The 18,016-nt window shown below is 43.7% G+C and overlaps 1 non-coding gene across 1 annotated transcript; it reads right to left on the reverse strand.

Annotated features, from left to right (window-relative positions):
* Positions 1-12,501: 12,501 nt before the first annotated feature.
* On the reverse strand, positions 12,502-12,575 carry TRNAK-CUU (transfer RNA lysine (anticodon CUU)). Its single transcript has one exon. It is a non-coding gene; the product is annotated as a tRNA-Lys (tRNA).
* Between the last annotated feature and the right edge of the window lie 5,441 nt (positions 12,576-18,016).

Genomic DNA, 18,016 nt, shown 5'->3' on the forward strand with positions numbered 1-18,016 from the left:
CTGACTCCTAACCCATTCAGATGAACCCAGAGGAGAAAAAAAAAGGACTAGGTGCTGCGCTCACCTTATAGGATGACAGTCCTCTGCCATGATTTGACCAGAGAAGTGCCACGAGGATGATCAGAGGGCTGGATCAGCCTTCATATGAAGACTGAGAGAGTTGGGGTTGTTCAGTCTGGAGAAGAGAAGGCTCCGAGGAGACCTTATTGTGCTCTTCCAGTATCTCAAGGGGGCCTACAAGAAAGCTGATGAGGTCCTTCTAAGGGTGTCAGGTAGTGACAGGACTAGGAGGAATGGAGCAAAACTAGAAAGTGGGTAGATTCAGATTGGGTATTAGGGAAATGTTCTTCACCATGAGGGTGGTGAGACACTGGAATGGGTGACACCACCGGGGAGGTGATGGAAGCCCCATCTCTGTGGGTTTTCAAGGCCAGGCTGCATGTGGCTGTGAGCAACCTGATCAAGTGTGAGGTGTCCCTGCCCATGGCAAGGGAGTTGGAACTGGATGATCCTTGAGGTTCCTTTCAACCCACTTTCAAAGGCAGCTGCTGTTACACCTCAATCTTAGCCTGCAAAGGACAGCACTGACAGCATTCTTTTTCCCACCTTGTGAGAAAGAACTCTGTATACTCTGTATAATGATGGCCTTTGATTTAGGGCACGTAAACAAGGTTGAGTTCCTTAACCTTCAAAAATCACAAATCATAAACATTCCCAAGCTAAGTAAGTAGAAACAAATAATTTCCATAGAAATTGTCACAAAACATTTGTTTAAAAGCATTCACTGCTTTTCCCACATATATAACTGGTGGGTTGAATTTACCCCCCAACATAATATTGCCAGACCAGCTCAGTTGGAAAGCACATGAAGCTATGTTTACAGGCACTCTACAGTCTTGAAATATGAAATGCAATGAATATGTACAAAATACACACTATTTCCAATTTATAAACAATGCAATAACCTCCCTGGACAAAACCAGAGGGTTATCAACAGCATCCGCCTCTTCCTCCTCTCCCCCCCGCCCAGTTCAGGGACAAGAGAAAAAAGGAGAAAAGCAGAAAGTAGCTTGTTAGCATTTAGCCACAACAAAGCAATGCAGCCAAGGTCAGCAAGCCATCAGAAGCATCAGAAAAGAGAGCTAGTTTATACAACTGACTTTATGTTAGATTTCAGACCAATGGGTTATTTAGACTTTATCATTATTTTCCCTTTTACATCCAATGGTAATTTATTTACATTCTACTACTTTCCTAATAAATCTGTGGAAAATTTTCCTAGGCACAGCCTAGAACTGCCACTGATACAAAATTAATATAATAAGAAATATCCTGGCATGTCTGTGAAAATATTCAGGTGTGTGTTTGCTTGTTTGTTGTATTTCAGTGGAAGTAGAACATTGCGTAGTTGTTCTGGTCCCAGGCAACCAGCACCAGAACAAGAGGACACAGTCTCAAACTGTGCCAGGGGAAGTTTAGGCTGGAGGTGAGGAGAAAGTTCTTCACAGAGAGAGTTGTTAGCCATTGGAATGTGCTGCCCAGGGAGGTGGTGGAGTCACCGTCCCTGGAGGTGTTCATGAGGGGATTGGATGTGGCACTTGGTGCCATGGTTTAGTAGTCATGAGGTGCTGGGTGACAGGTTGGACTTGATGATCTTTGAGGTCTTTTCCAACCTTGTTGATTCTATGATTCTATGATTGAAGCTGCAGGCTAGACTCCCACATAGAGAAAGCACAGATTAGCAGTCATTAGAGCCTCTGCTGCCTAAGTGTTTCTCCAGGACCACTGAATTTGTTTTTACATATGGATGAACCTAATGTGATGGTAAGAGGAAAGTGTCATCACACCACCTGCATTTTAACAATGCCAATTCCCATGACAGCATGTCTGAAAAGACACTTGATAAGAACATAAGGATTTGTCACCACTATGCTGGCAGAGTTAGGATTATTACTGGAGCTGTCAGTGAAACTTCAAAGATCTTATTTCTTTAAAAAGCTTGTCATAATATTCTCCCTCCTTTCACTTCTTCTTCCTTTTCTCTTGTTTTAATTACAAAAGCCTTTCATGCACTAGGATTATCTTAATAAATCCATTCTCAAATAATAAGTGAGAGTTTAAATTTTGACTGGGACTGAGACTCTCATCAACATTGTCCTGTGTCAGAAATTAGTGCCATGGTTTAGTTGATTAGATGAGGTTGGATGATAGGTTGGACTTGATGATCTTGAAGGTCTTTCCCAACCTGGTTAATTCTAAAAAACTGGACTACTTGCACACTTTTACCCTCTGTCACCAATAAAAATTAGTATAAAATTACTAATTCCCCCAATTCATTGGGTTTTTTGCATGTGTTTTCTTTCACTTTCTAGTTAGCACATCTATGCTTTCTGGAGAAGAGCACACAGAGAAAAGGCTTGGGCTTGGTTGTGCAACTACAAACTTTCAGAAATGTTTGCTGGCTGGTGTTTCAGCGTGATTATAAATAGACACAAAAAGATGCACGCTGAACTACAGGGTTGTCTTTTTTTCATATTGGTTTTTTTCTTTCTAGAACTAGCACTGGAATATGTAAATCTTAATCTGCAAAAGCAAGCAGCGCAATAAAAGTATTCCATTGACGTGATCATTCTAAAAGCACTCTGCAACTTAAAGGGATTCTTTTTGCTTTCTTTGATGAAAAAGAAGCAGCAATTACATGGCAGCAACAATTCAGGGAAGTTAAAAGTCTATAATTAAATCATGGAATTTAATTGATATTTAATTATTAGCTTGATGTAGATATAAATGCACTGGTTCGGAATAACGCCTCAGCAACACTGAAATGCGTCTGCTGGTTGTAAGGTTTGCAATTCAGACTGTGTGCCTGCGTGTCAAATAAGGCAAATAGAGTTATTGTTTACCTTGTGTGTCATCTTCACAGCTTTGAGCACAACATAAAGCAGCTTTTGCTCAGATGTGGCTTTGTTTTAAGAAGATGAAAGTATAAGATTTGCCTATATTTCAGTGCTGGGCCCCATGCTCTTTAACATCTTTATTGATGATCTGGATGAGGGCATTGAGTCCATCATCAGTAAATTTGCTGATGACACCAAGCTGAGGGCAGGAGTTGATCTGCTGGAGTCTCAGGCTGCGCCAGGGGAGGTTCAGGCTGGATGTTAGAAAAAAGTTCTATACAGAAAGAGTGATTGCCCATTGGAACAGGCTGCCTGGGGAGGTGGTGGAGTCGCCATCACTGGAGGTTAGGAAGGATGTTGACTTGCTGGAACGAGTCCAGAGAAGAGCAACAAAGTTGGTGAGGGGTTTGGAACATAAGCCCTACGAGGAGAGGCTGAGGGAGCTGGGGTTGCTTAGCCTGGAGAAGAGGAGACTCAGGGGTGACCTTATTGCTCTCTACAACTATCTGAAGGGAGGTTGTAGACAGACAGATGTTGGTCTCTTCTCCCAGGCAAGCAGTACCAGAACAAGAGGACACAGTCTCAGGCTGCGCCAGGGGAGGTTCAGGCTGGATGTTAGAAAAAAGTTCTATACAGAAAGAGTGATTGCACATTGGAATGGGCTGCCTGGGGAGGTGGTGGAGTCGCCATCACTGGAGGTTTTTAGGAGAAGACTTGACAGGGTGCTTGGTGCTGTGGGTTAGTTGCTTGGGCGGTGTTGGATTGGTGATGGGTTGGACGCGATGATCTTGAAGGTCTCTTCCAACCTGGTTTATTCTATGTATTCTATTCTATGTATTCTATGTATTCTATGTATTCTATGTAAAGAGGCTTTGCAGAGGGACCTCGACAGGCTGGACAGATGGGCAGAGTCTAACAGCATGAGATTGAACACATCCAAGTGCCAGGTTCTGCACATTGGCCACAACAACCCCATGCAGAGCTACAGGCTGGGGTCAGAGTGGCTGGAGAGCAGCCAAGCAGAAAGGGAGGTGGGGGGATTGGTCTATGGTAGGCTGAACATGAGCCTGCAGTGTGCCCAGGTGGCCAAGAGGGCCAATGGCATCCTGGCCTGCATCAGGAACAGTGTGGCCAGCAGGAGCAGGGAGGTCATTCTCCCCCTGTGCTCTGCACTGGTTAGGCCACACCTTGAGTCCTGTGTCCAGTTCTGGGCCCCTCAGTTTAGGAAGGAGGTTGACTTGCTGGAAGGTGTCCAGAGAAGGGCAACAAGTTGGTGAGGGGTTTGGAATACATGCCCTATGAGGAGAGACTGAGGGAGCTGGGATTGCTTAGCCTGGAGAGGAGGAGACTCAGGGGTGACTTTATTGCTCTCTACAACTACCTGAAGGGAGGTTGTAGACAGGTGGATGTTGGTCTCTTCTCCCAGGCAGCCAGCACCAGAACAAGAGGACACAGTCTCAAGCTGTGCCAGAGGAGGTTTAGGCTGGATGTTAGGAGGAAGTTCTACACAGAGAGAGTGATTGCCCATTGGAATGGACTGCCTGGGGAGGTGGTGGAGTCACCATCATTGGAGGTATTCAGGAGGGGACTTGATAGGGTGCTTGGTGCCATGGTTTAGTTGTTTAGGTAGATTGGATTAGTTGATAGGTTGGATGCGATGATCTTGAAGGTCTCTTCCAACCTGGTTTATTCTATTCTATTCACTGTCCTATATATATATATGTAAAATCCTTTTATTTATGAATGAATAATTTGATAGGAAGGTCATTATTGTATTGGATCTTTTATATTTCCCCCCCCCCCCAAATGAACAGAAAGAATTTCTAGCACTAAAAGGGAAAAAATTCGTGTAAACTCTATTCAGTGTTTAGAATGCTCTGATATTGTGAAAGGCTGAAATACAGCTTTTCAAAGCACTCGAGGGATGACTTTCAGTAATGGATCATTTTGCTAACAATTAACTTATTCATTAAAAATTTAGAAACATGTCTAATTGTATTCCTGAACATATCTAACACTTATTAATTAAATTTCTCACTTGAGAAAAAAAAAACCCTATTCAAGTATGAGCTTAAGTGTTTTCTTACATACTTACATCTCTCTGAAGTCATTGAAATGTAAGCAGGTGCTTGCACCACCAAAAATATTATCTTGGCTAGTGAAAATGACTTTTCAAAAGAGTCACACGAAAATAATTAGCATATTCAAGGTTACACATCCCTAAAAATATGAGAAGTTTAACAATAAAAGAAGGTCTGTGAATCAAGTTATCCATGGGCCAGCAATGTGCCCATGTGGCCAAGAAGGCCAATGGGATCCTGGGGCGCATTCAGAGGAGTGTGTCCAGCAGATCAAGGGAGGTTCTCCTCCCTCTCTACTCTGCCTTGGTGAGACCTCACCTGGAATACTGCATCCAGTTCTGGGCTCCCCAGTTCAAGAGCGACAGGGAACTACTCAAGAGAGTCCAATGGAGCGCTACAAGGGATGATTAAGGGACATGAGCATATACCCTATAAGGAAAGGCTGAGAGACTTGGGACTGTTTAATCTTGAGAAGAGAAGGCTGAGAAGGGATTTAATCAATGTTTATAAATATCTGAGGGCTGGGTGTCAGGAAGGAAGGGACAGCCTCTGCTCACTTGCACCTTGTTATGGGACAAGAGGTAATGGATATAAATTACAACACAGGAGGTTCCACCTCAACATGAGGAGGAACTTCACTGTGAGGGCCGCAGAGCACTGGAACAGGCTCCCCAGAGAGTTTGTGGAGTCTCCTGCTCTGGAGAGTTTTAAGACCCATCTGGATGTGTTCCTGTGTGATCTGCTATAGGTAATCCTACTCTGGCAGGGTGGTTGGACTTAAAGATGTCCCTTCCAACCCCTAACATCCTGTGATCCTGTGGTATTTGCACCAGAGACAGCAAAAAGTGGAAAAATAGGCTGTTGCATACAGGAGCTATGTTAGAGCTTCCATTTGGTGCTTAATGTTTTCATAGTCACTTCACCTTCAGTCAGATCTTCTCTGTGAATATTTCCTATCCCCATGCTGTGCAACCATTCTGTATATTATTTCCTTCCCAGGGTTTCAGTCAAATGAAATTTATAAGCCTGATATTTGAGACTGATTCTTTTGTTTGATCTGCTCTAGTTTGCACATAAAATACTATGCTAGTGTAAAATTTGTATTTAGGTGTATTTATTTTTTAACCAAATGGGCAAATTTACCTAAGCATTCCATTAAATAGAAGTTGTTGTTCTGCTAATGTATACTTCTGGAGACAGGATGTGACATTAGAGTACAAATTTTTTCTTCAGTTTATACTTTGCCCTTGATTTGCCATCATTGCTTCTATGATTCTACACAATAAACATGACTACTGAATGGACCTTCATTAAGAACAACTCAAGGGTCTTTGGTTCATTGATCCAGACTGTTGCCTAGACTATAAGTGGTAGCATACACACAGCAGAGGAGACAGGAACTTCTTGTGGGTTTAAGACTTAACCATAGAGGAGTCCTCCAAGTACCAGAGAGGTGCAAAGAGGTTGATGCTGGAAAAATGCAAACTTCTATTGTTTCATCCCATGATGCCTTCATCCCCTCTATATAAACTGACTTCAGAGTCAATCCTGCCCTTTTATCCTCCCTCTCCTCTGAGCTGTGCATGGATGGTTATCTCTGGTTTGTGGGGGAGGCTTTGGCCTTGTCAAGGCTGAATTTTCAGGTGCACCATTCTGCCTGGTGTGGAGGGGAAGTGTAAAAGAACATCAGTGTGCTCCCTAAATCATGACAGAACTATAAGAGGGACAGGGATCTGCTGGAGAGGGTCCAGTGGAGGGCTATGAGGATGATTAGGGGACTGGAGCGCTACCTTATGAGGAGAGGGTGAGGGACCTGGGGCCTTTTGGTCTGGAAAAGAGAAAACTTAGAGGGGATTTAATAAATATTTATAAATATCTGAGGGCTGGGGGTCAGGAGGGAGGGGACAGGCTCTGCTCACTTGCTCACTGGGATAGGACAAGGAGCAATGGATGTAAGCTGCAGCACAGAAGGTTCCACCTCAACACAAGGGGGGAACTTCTTTCCTGTAAGGGTCACAGAGCCCTGGAGCAGGCTGCCCAGAGAGGTTGTGGAGTCTCCTTCTCTGGAGACTTTCAAGGCCCATCTGGATGTGTTCCTGTGTGACCTGAGCTAGATTGTATGGTCCTGCTCTGGCAGGGAGGGTGGACTTGGGGATCTCCTTGGGTCCCTTCCAATCCCTGACATCCTGTGACCTTGTGAACTCTTTAACCTACCATGCTATATATGACCTGCCTTGTCTGTGAGATATTTCTGTCCATCATGCCTGAAGTGGATATGCACTGTTCAGTCTTACTTTAATGTACTTCAAAATATGTATCAATAAATACATAGATTTGAATTAAATTGTCAAAAGGTACATTCCCCTGTAAATCATGGGCTACAATCTCTTTTGACTTGTGGCTGTGGGCTGACTGCATTTGAATTATGAAGCATGCAGCAGAATATGTTCTCATATCACAAAGCAAAGCCCCCAAGTTCTGACTTCCACCCTTGTCATGGGATAGTTCTACATCCCTTCACTTTTGGTTTTGCCTATGGGTTATAAACACTTGGTGGTTAGTTCCAAGCCTCAGGGGGACACCGATGATAATATAACATGAATTTTACCCTACCCAAACCAAATAAACCTGCCAAGAAGCATAGATTTGGGGAAAAAACAAGCAAACAAACCAACCCCCCACAAACCAGGCCCTCCAAACAAACAAACAAACAAACAAACAAACAACACAAACCAAGAAAACCACTGAAAAATTGTTGGGAAGGACTTCAAAACTTAATAAACTAATGACATTACTGCCATGCTCTGGCAATCTAATTGGGTCAAAAATTACATTCACATTCAGGATGCTTGAACAGACTTGGAGCTTTTCTTTACCTAGCTGGATTCTGTGTATAAAGTACTTGGCTAAGCCTAGAGGATGAAATAGGAATGGAAATATGATTCCTGACAAAAAATCATAAAGCCTACCATGTCTTCCAGCATTCAATATTGACAATATGGTGTTCAATCAAAATCTGTAATACTTGGGAATGATTCAACAGTTTGGTGTGGTGTCTTATTTTGGTTTTTTAATTTACTTGATGAGAAGTGGGAAAAAGAATTATTAGGGGACAATGGAATTCAGTCTGTTACTTTAAAATGTGTTCCTGTTTGACACAGGACGTACTTGCTGCACTTTGAAGTGTTTTGGCAAAGCTTTGTAATAAGCAAGACTCTCAGTCTGCATCTGAGCTGGCAGAAGTACATCATTTATAAAACCCAGCAGAGCAATGTCTGTTGTGTGACAGGATATCTTAGCTCAGAAACTCCAAGGTATTTTATCTGTAGCATTCTAAGTTTTTTGTTTGGACCACAAACTGCTAGGATGGAAATTATATCTTGTGTATTTTGGTCTTCACTTACTCAGGAATTGTTTCTCAACAACTGCAGAAAACCACAGGAACACTTGAGCTGGCACAACCTCTGTCACAAACCCAAGCCTTCTTTCATCCCTGAAATGATTGTGAGGTGGTCAGGAGACTAAGAGAGCATTGCTGAGAACTTTACTTGCATGTAATGAGGCTCTTATGTACAATGTGTGAAGGGAAGTATTTCTGGTCTGTTTCTCTAACTATGGATTTACTGAACCAATTCAGAAGAAAAATTTCTTTTGCTGTTTCCATAAAGAATTTATATAGCTCTATAGCTCTACCATCCAGAGGAGGGCCATGAGAATGATAAGAGGTTTGGAACACCTCTGCTACAAGGACAGGCTGAGGGAGCTGGGATTGTTCAGCCTGGAGAACAGAAGACTCCTGGGAGACCTAATAGCATCCTTCCAGTATGTGAAGGGGGCCTACAAGAAGGATGGAGAGATTCTGTTTACAAAGGCCTGCAGTGACAGGATGAAGGGCAATGGCTTTAAGCTGGAGAAGACAAGATTTAGACTGGATGTTAGGAACAAGTTCTTTACTGTGAGGGTGGTGGGCCCCTGAAACAGGTTGTCCAAGGAGGTGGTTGAGACTCCTTCCCTGGAGATATTCAAGGTGAGATTTGATGAAGCCCTGGGCAACATGATCTAGTTGGGGATGTCCCTGCTGACCATGGGGAGGTTGGACTGGATGACCTTTAGAGGTCCCTTCCAGCCTGCACCATTCTATGATTCTATTTCTTTCATTTAAAAAAGAAAACAATTATACCATTTATACATACCTTGGACACAATGTTTAACATTTTGGAAACAGCAGTGTTCAAGAATGTCTACAGCCATGGGCATAAACTCTCAAAGAACTTCTGGACATCTTTTCTTTAGGCTACATAAAAGGACTTGTGAGTTCTGCTAGATGGGAAGCTGGACATGAGCAGGCACGTTGAGCTTGCAGCTTAGAAGGCCAATGGCATCCTGGGCTGCATCAAAAGAACTGTGGCCAGCAGATCAAGAGAGGTGATTCTGCACTTTGCTCCAGTGAGATTTCACCTGGAGTATGGGTGGTCCAGCTCTGGGCTCCTCAACATAAGAAGAAGATAAACCTGATGGAGCAGGTCCAGAGGAGGATCATGAAAATGATCAAAGGGCTGGAGCACCTCTCCTACAAGGATGGATTGAGGGAGCTGGGGTTGTTCAGTGTGGAGAAGAGAAGATTCCAGGGAGACCTAGAAGTGGTCTTCCAGTACATGAAGGGGGCCTAAAAGAAGGCTGCAGAGGGACTGTTTCCAAAGGCCTGTAGTGATAAAATGAGGGACAATGGTTTGAAATTAAAGAAGAGTAGATTTAGGTTAGACATTAGGAACAAGTTCTTTACCATGAAGGTAGTGGAACACAGGAGCAGGTTGCACAGGGAGGTAGTTGAGGTCCCGTCTCTGGAGATATTCAAAGTCAGGCTCAACAAGGCCCTGAGCAACCTGATCCAGTGGAGGATATTCCTGCTGACTGCAGGGTTGTTGGAGCAGATGACCTTTGGAGGTCCCTTCCAACCCAAACCATCCTATGATTCTACCTTCTTGAGAAGCTACTGCTATACAGCCTCTTATTCCTCACTCTCCTGTTACTGCATTCTACCCCCTCAGAACTTAAAAGCATATTTATTAACCCATTTCAATGAGCTAGTTTACCATGCTTACACTGTAGGTCTTTCCATCAGAAACATTAGCAAGTGATCACAAATGCATGTCAAATAAAAGATCTAAATGAACTGTCACAAAAATCAGGACAAGATTAGGTCTGGCTGCATCCATCCAGAAGATGCAGGTAGAAAACAAAACTCTTTCAAGCCTCTCAGCCAAAATGAATTCTTCATTTTGACTACTTCTTCACTCAAAAAGTAAAAACCCCAAAACCAAGGAAAGAAGAGAATCAGTGGAATGCAGAGAAGGCTGAGGTTGTGCCCAAATGGTTCTATTTATAGATATAGATATAGATACAGATATAGATGTAGATATAGATATATAGATATATGTATGTCTGAGCTAATAAAGCATTAAAGAACAGACTTGAAGATAACTTGGAATTTGTTCTTGCAATATTGAAAATGGGAAATTAAAAAGATCCTTAAGAAGACTCTGTTTAATTATGATGATCAGTAATTTATTTAAGGCCCACAGAGTGCAACAGTTCTTTTTAGATTAACCAGATACAAAGCATTGCTTTTATGGAAGGAAAAAAAAGGCTTAAGCCCACAAAAAGTACGACAATGAAATGCCAGGAGATGTGACTAGATAAATATACCTCCCTGGAAAGAGTGCTATTGATTTTTATAGTGTTTGTTCTGCAGGGATTTTTTTTATTCAGTCCTGGCAGCCATTCAGAATCTGCATTTAAACCAAATTTTTAAAAGCGATGATCCTGATCCATTTTCTCAATGTCAGGAAATAAAAGTGTGTCCTTAATGAAAAAGGCACTCTAGATATAAAATATTTAAATGCCTCATGCTAGAATATTTCTGGTTTAAAAAAAAAAAAATAATCTAAATGGAGTGGGTGCACAGAGGACACTTCAATGTTTTTTTGCATAGCAGCGCCAACAAGCAATTCAGCCTAGAGAAGACTTAAAATCAGCGCTCCACCAGCATCCATTAGGGCCACAGCTTTTTTGGAGGACATGTGGAAAATATTAATGACTCAAGGTGCAAGGACTGTTTCCTGCATCTGAGTTTCCAGCTCATATGATGAAAATGTCCCCACAAGAAAGCCTCTTCGTTCACTTCTCCCTGCTCCTTCTTGCTTCCCGCTCCTTCTCCAGGAGCTGTTCACCTGTTAGTGATTCTTGGGGTATGTCCCCAACACAAGAGAGACATAGATGGACATAGAAGGACTTTGAGACACTTGAACATGTCCAGAGAAGGGCAACAAGGCTGGGGAGAGGCCTTGAGCACAGCCCTGTGAGGAGAGGCTGAGGGAGCTGGGATTGTTTTGCCTGGAGAAGAGGAGGCTCAGGGGTGACCTCATTGCTCTCTACAACTACCTGAAGGGTGATTGTAGCCAGGAAGGGGTTGGTCTCTTCTCTCTAGCAACCAGTAGCAGAACAAGAGGACACAGTCTCAAGCTGTGCCAGAGGAAGTTTAGGCTCGAGGTGAGGAGAAAGTTCTTCTCAGAGAGAGTTGTTAGCCATTGGAATGTGCTGCCCAGGGAGGTGGTGGAATCACTGTCCCTGGAGGGGTTCAAGAGGGAATTGGACATGGCACTTGGTGCCATGGTCTAGTCATAAGGTCTGTGGTGACAGGTTGGACTTGATGATCTTTGAGGTCTCTTCCAACCTTGGTGATACTGTGATAGATCTGCCAGAGCAGGTCTAGAGGAGGGCCACAAAGATGATCAGAGGGCTGGAGCACACTTAGGAATATCAGCTGAAAGAACTGGGGCTGTTCAGCCTGGAGAAGAGAAGGCTCTGTCGAGATCTTATAGTTACATTTCAATATCTGAAGGGGACTGTGGTCGTTTGAGGCTGTGCCTTTAAGAACAAACACTGCTGGAACACACTGGCTAATGTTTTTGGTACTAGAACCAAAACATTCTGATATTCTAAACGAATTTCATTGGTTGATAAACAAAAATTCAGCTTTAGATTGTGAAGCGGTTGGAAAATTTTTTTTCCTCAGTTCAGTTGGGTTTGGGAGTTGGGGGAGTTTGGTGTTTCAGCCTGTTCTCCCTGCCTGCTTCTTCTGCGAACTGCTGGAGTTGGCCTTCAGATAAGCAAACACTAATCCTGCATGGGCTTTTGAAGCTTGCTAATAACTCTTTTCCTTAGTAACTTGCCTTTCTCTCTCTCTAACCCCTTTTTGGGGAAAAAGGGAGGTAGGGGGGGAGAGAGGGGGTTCCAAGGAGGGGATCCCTCCCCGAGGGAGGGATTTTTGTTGTGTTATTTGTCTTTGCTGTGTATTTCTGTGTATATATTGTAAATACCTGTATATATTGTGTTATATATAACCTGCTTTCCATATATGCTTGTAAATATATAGCTTTTGCTCTTCGACTGAGTTAGCTGTGGTTTCTTACTCTGTGGAGTAGGGAGAGCTAAGCCCTCTCTCAACCTACCACATTTATTGGCGCCCAACGTGGGGCTCGAACCCACGACCCTGAGATTAAGAGTCTCATGCTCTACCGACTGAGTTAGCTGTGGTTTCTTACTCTGTGGAGGAGGGAGAGCTAAGCCCTCTCTCAACCTACTACATTTATTGGCTGCCCAACTCGGGGCTTGCTGACAAATTAGTTTGATTTATTGCTTGCTTAAGTCGAACGAGCAAACATGAAGGTGTTTTGGCTTTTTGAGCGTCTGTTCTTCTCGGTCTTTGGTGTATTGATCTACAAGTATTGCCTGGGTATGATTATCGATAAGATAGGTAAATATATAATGCAAAAATTATATTTGTGGTTTAAGTACAAGATTCGGCTTCTGTATGATCAGTGCCTGGAATTCTTTTATGTTAAAAAGTACAGAAATGTTACATCTAGCACACTGCAGGATTCGAACCCATGACCTCAGCACTCATAGTTCAAAGCACTGCCAACTGAGCTACTGCACATTCCTGAATACAGTCAGATTGTGAAACCTCTGTATGATGTGACTCGAAAGAGGAACAGTTTCCACTGGGGACCTGAACAACAAGCAGCCTTTGACCAGATAAAGCAAGAAGTAGTCCAAGCAGTGGGTCTGGGACCTGTGCGAGATGGTCCAGACATTAAGAACATTTTGTACACGGCTGCAGGTGACAATGGTCCAACCTGGTGCTTGTGGCAAAAAGCTCCAGGTGAGACACGTGGACGACCTCTTGGTTTCTGGAGTCGAGGTTACAGAGGTTCAGAGGCTAATTACACTCCAACAGAGAAAGAGATTCTAGCTGCCTATGAAGGAGTGAAAGCAGCTTCTGAAGTAATTGGAACTGAGTCACAACTTCTCTTAGCTCCCAGATTGCCAGTTTTGAATTGGATGTTCAAAGGCAAAGGTTCCACACCACATCATGCCACAGATTCCACCTGGTCTAAGTGGATGGCTCTGATAACACAGAGAGCTCGAATGGGAAATCTTGAAAGACCTGGTCTGGTGGAGGTGATCTCAAGTTGGCCTGAAGATACCAACTGTGCTAAACCTCCAGAGGAGAGAGTAACTCGTGCTGAGGAAGCTCCTCCTTACAATGACCTTTCTGATGATGAAAAGAAATATGCTTTGTTCACAGACGGTTCCTGTTGTCTCGTCGGGAACAAGCGAAGGTGGAAGTCTGCCGTGTGGAGTCCAACACGCCGAGTTGCAGAGGCGAAGGATGGAGAAGGAGAATCCAGTCAGTTTGCAGAGGTAAAAGCTGTCCAGCTAGCTCTCGACGTGGCTGAACGTGAGAGATGGCCAAAGCTTTATCTCTACACCGACTCATGGATGGTAGCCAATGCTCTATGGGGTTGGCTAAAGAACTGGAAAAAGAATGGCTGGCAGAGGAAAGGAAAACCCATCTGGGCAGCTGAACTGTGGCAAGACATTGCTGATCGAATCGAGAGAATTCCAGTGAAAGTGAGACACATTGATGCTCACATTCCTAGGAGCAAAGCTACTGAGGAACAGCGGCACAACCATCAGGCAGATTTAGCTGCAAGAGTTTCTCAAGTAGACAAGGACTCTGAACTTGATCTCGACTGGAAACACCGAGGTGAGATATTCTTAGCTCGGTGGGCTCACGATTCGTCAGGACATCAAGGCAGAGATGCAACATACCAATGGGCTCGTGACAGATCCATAGACATTTCCATGGATGCCATCACACAAGTCATCCATGACTGTGACATTTGTGCTGCTATTAAGCAGGCAAAGAGAATTAAGCCCTTGTGGTATGGTGACAGATGGTCCAAATACAGGTATGGTGAAGCTTGGCAGATTGACTACATCACTCTACCACGTTCTCGTTCTGGTAAGCAGTACGTGCTTACTATGGTAGAGGCGAACACTGGATGGCTGGAAACTTACGCAGTCCCACATGCAACTGCACGCAACACCATTCTGGGTCTGGAGAGACAGATCCTGTGGAGACACGGAACTCCAGAGAGGATTGAGTCAGACAACGGAACTCACTTCAAGAACAACCTTGTAAAGAGCTGGGCAAAAGAGCACGGTATTGAGTGGATTTTCCATATTCCTTACTATGCACCAGCTGCAGGGAAGATTGAACGCTACAACGGTTTGTTGAAGACCACTCTCAAAGCCATGGGAGGTGGATCTTTGAAAAACTGGGAGAAACATTTAGCACAAGCAACCTGGCTGGTGAACAGTAGAGGTTCAGTGAACCGAGCTGGACCTGCACATTCTGATCTGCTACAGAAAGTAGAAGGTGATAGAGTTCCTGTTGTTAGGGAAAAGAATCTGTTAGGTAAAACTGTTTGGGTATTTTCGCCCTCAGGAGAGGCTAAACCTGTCCGAGGGGTGGTTTCAGCAGAAGGTCCGGGTCACACTTATTGGGTAATGCAAGAGAATGGTGAAATTCAGTGTATTCCACAAAGAGATTTAACTTTAGCTGAGAGAGTTTAATTTCAGAATGTTGTACAGCTACAGCGCGTCCAAAGGAAAGAGTCCCTGAGGAATCTACGGTGCACGAACCCTGAGAACCCTGAGAGCCCTGAGTCAACTGAGAGTCCCTGAGTCCCTGTTTCCCTTTTTCTTCGCTTCATCTGCGGAGAGACAAACTGTTTTCCATTTTCTTGATTTTGGATTTTCTTGGACTTCTGAATCATCTACATCTGAGTATAGCCGGAATGGACGATGAACTTAACTTACGAACTGTAAATATTGTTCTGGATTGGATGGACAGTACGAACAGCCAATGAAATTGTTTAGAAAGGGGTGGACTGTGGTCGTTTGAGGCTGTGCCTTTAAGAACAAACACTGCTGGAACACACTGGCTAATGTTTTTGGTACTAGAACCAAAACATTCTGATATTCTAAACGAATTTCATTGGTTGATAAACAAAAATTCAGCTTTAGATTGTGAAGCGGTTGGAAAATTTTTTTTCCTCAGTTCAGTTGGGTTTGGGAGTTGGGGGAGTTTGGTGTTTCAGCCTGTTCTCCCTGCCTGCTTCTTCTGCGAACTGCTGGAGTTGGCCTTCAGATAAGCAAACACTAATCCTGCATGGGCTTTTGAAGCTTGCTAATAACTCTTTTCCTTAGTAACTTGCCTTTCTCTCTCTCTAACCCCTTTTTGGGGAAAAAGGGAGGTAGGGGGGGAGAGAGGGGGTTCCAAGGAGGGGATCCCTCCCCGAGGGAGGGATTTTTGTTGTGTTATTTGTCTTTGCTGTGTATTTCTGTGTATATATTGTAAATACCTGTATATATTGTGTTATATATAACCTGCTTTCCATATATGCTTGTAAATATATAGCTTTTGCTCTTCGACTGAGTTAGCTGTGGTTTCTTACTCTGTGGAGTAGGGAGAGCTAAGCCCTCTCTCAACCTACCACAGGGACCTACAGGAAGGCTGGGGAAGGACTGATTAGAAAGTCGTGCAGTGACAGGATGAGGGGCAATGGTTTGAAACTGGAGCAGGGTAGATTTAGGTTGGATGTGAGGAGGAAGTTCTTTCCAATAAGAGTGGTAAAATACTGAAACATGTTGCCCAGGGATGTGGCTGAGGCCACAGATCAGACCTGTTGTGGCCCTGAATGGCCTGGTCTAGTTGGATCTTACTGCATCAGGGTTGCATAAGATGACTTTTGAGATTCTTTACAACCTGATGCAATCTGTGAATCTGTAATATCAAGCAGTGAAGCTGGATGATTTTATCTGTTGGATCTTATGCTTTAAAAGAATTATTTCTCTCCTTGACAAATATTTACACACTGCAAAGACTTTTCTAAATACTTCAGTGTTTAGCTTTATGTTAAGAAGGAAAAAGAACAGCAAAAGAAAATCTTTCCCATCTCTCATTCTGCCTAAACTCTGCAAATATTTGGTGGGAAAGCTACAATAAGGAGATTTGTCGTTTGTTTGTTTGCTTGTATACATATTTGACAAGAGTTTTGAAGCTCAGAATCATATCACATTTGTCCAAATGCTTCATGCAGGTACAGTTATTGTCCTAGACCACCCTATAACAATTCTAAACCCTTGGATTAAATTTAAGTACACCAAGATCACTTGCATGGTGGTGGAGATAACAGCTGGGTAGAGCTGCCTTTATAGGAGAGACAACAAATACAGCTGCTGGACTTGTGGTGAAAGAGAAAAGAAAGTCTTCCCAAGAGCAGCAGTCACAACCCTGTCACATTTATATCCCCTTTCTTTTCTTCACTCTCACCCACCCCATTCCTCCCTTCTTTTCTCCCTTCCTTCCTCACATCCAAACAGCATAAGAGCTTCAGGTACCTGAACAGGGTGCAATCAAGAGCAGAAGGGAGAAGAAAACAACCCTGAAGTATACCTTTGAATTAACTCTTCGATATCAGATCAGTGAAAGGGTTGCAAGCTGCACTTGGAAGTGATTGGAGAGGCAATAAACAAATTAAAAAAGACTTTTCATAGAATCATAGAATCAATCAGGTTGGAAAAGACCTCAAAGGTCATCAAGTCCAACCTATCACCCAACATCTCCTGACTTCAATCCATGGCTTCAAGTGTCACATCCAATCCCCTCTTGAACACCTCTAGGGACAGTGACTCCACAACCTCCCCGGGCAGCACATTCCAATGGCCAATCACTCTTTCTGTGAAGAACTTTCTCCTCACCTCCAGCCTAAATCTCCCCTGGTGCAGCTTGAGACTGTGTCCTCTTGTCCTGGTGCTGATTGCCTAGGCAAAGAGACTAACCCCCACCTGGCTACAACCTCCTTTTCAGGTAGTTGTAGAGAGCAATAAGGTCTCCCCTGAGCTTCCCCTTCTCCAGGCTAAGCAACCCCAGCTCCCTCAGCCTCTCCTCATAGGGCTTGTGATCCGAGACCTCTCCCCAGCCTCGTTGCCCTTCTCTGGACACAATTAAGTGTCTTAATAGCCTTCTTAAACTGAGGGTCCCAGAACTGGACAGAGTACTCAAGGAGTGGCCTAACCAGTGCTGAGTACAGGGCAGAATGACTTCCCTGCTCCTGCTGACCACACTATTTGTGGTGCAGGCCAAGATGCCATTGGGCCTCTTGGCCATATTGCTCCTAAAGTCCTCATAAGTCCCCTGATTCTCATCCCTTCCTCACAGCCTCTGCTGATGCCTCTTTCTCCTTTTTTTTTTTTCTCAACTACTAGTCCCTTTGCCCTACTAGCCTGAAAATCTCCACCCTCTCCCTTACCGCTCTACACTACTGCTATTAAATTGATTTTGTACATATTGCTGAATTCCTCTAGCTGCCTCTTTAGGGATCTACCATGGAAAGAAGACTTTAAATCCTGTTTAAGGTAGAAACAGTTTTGCTGCTCCTGCCACCTATGCTCAATGCAAGAGGGATCAGGTTCTCATTTTCTTAATTTCCTGCCCTACCACTCCCTTAACTAGGAGCTTACACTTTATCTCATGAATCTTAACTCTGGAGCGCTGTATAAACTCCTCTGAGTGTGTACAAAAGGGAATATGAATTATGCCATGCTGAAACAGCAAGGAAATAG

This window comes from Dryobates pubescens, chromosome 9 (genome assembly GCF_014839835.1).
Source record: "Dryobates pubescens isolate bDryPub1 chromosome 9, bDryPub1.pri, whole genome shotgun sequence".
NCBI lineage: Eukaryota > Metazoa > Chordata > Aves > Piciformes > Picidae > Dryobates > Dryobates pubescens.